Raw genomic sequence first — 1,084 nt, 5'->3', positions numbered from 1 at the left:
GACCTGGGGCGGGAAAGGGCAGAACCTCACTGAAAGCGGAGGGGCGGGGCCTGTTGAGGAAAAGGCGGGGCTGGCCATGGAGGGGCGGGGCCCGGCCGAGCTGCGTTCTGGCGGCCTCTTAGCCTGGTCAATTAGATGCACCTTTTACCCTTCTTGATTGCTTTTGTTTTTGTGTTTTCGCATTCATTTTATTTATTTTAAAAATTCGTGGTAAATTTGGTGACAAATTTAGCAAGCCTATGGAGATGAGCTGGGTGCAGCTTTGCATATGCGTATTCTGAACATAGGCCTTCTCTTTACGGCTTCATACCAGACTTTTGTGTGAATAAAGGACAAGAGATAAAGTAAGGCCTATAATGCTTAACGAACATAACAAAGAATACAACTTAAAATGGCATGGGATGGTGATATGCAGGGACGCAGGCCTTGGGATGCAGTTCCAGTGGAGAAATAGGATACAGAAGCAGATAAATAAATAAGCAAAGAAAATAGGGGCATGCACTTGGAGGAGAGCTGAAAGAGGGCTGGCTACATCAGAAAGGTGGGCATAAGAGGCGCCAGAGTTTAGGCCAACAGAGTTAGAGGGAACAGTCCCCAAGACCACTCTCACTTCTGACACCAACTACAAGTTCTGGGGGTTCCCCCAACCACACTCAGGTTCAGTAATTCACTGGAGGGACTCAGAATTCACTAAAAACTGCAGCGCTGACAGGGTTTATCACAGGGGAAGGATACAGATTAACATCAGCGAAGGGCAGAGGTGCATGGGGGGAGACCGGCTGCACCAAATGGGAGGCTTCTGTTGTCTTCTCCTTGGGCAGTCAGGGCACATTACTTTCAAGCATTGATGTGTGTCAATATACACGAAGTCACCAACCAGGAAATCTCACCCAAGCCACCAAATTCTGAGTTATTATTGGGGCTCCACTGCATAGGCATGACTGTTGATTGATTACCCTCCTGGTTGATCTAAGTCTCCAGGTTGACCTGTACCCATGTAACCCAAAAGTCCCATCCTAAATCACATTGGCGCTCTCTGGCTAGTCCAAAGGCCCCCAGGCAAACAAATACTACTTCCAGGAGT

Source organism: Neophocaena asiaeorientalis, unplaced genomic scaffold (genome assembly GCF_003031525.2).
Source record: "Neophocaena asiaeorientalis asiaeorientalis breed wild unplaced genomic scaffold, Neophocaena_asiaeorientalis_V1.1 scaffold77, whole genome shotgun sequence".
Classification (NCBI taxonomy): domain Eukaryota; kingdom Metazoa; phylum Chordata; class Mammalia; order Artiodactyla; family Phocoenidae; genus Neophocaena; species Neophocaena asiaeorientalis.
The sequence above is the reverse complement of the archived record's forward strand: the minus strand, read 5'-3'. Positions refer to the sequence as shown.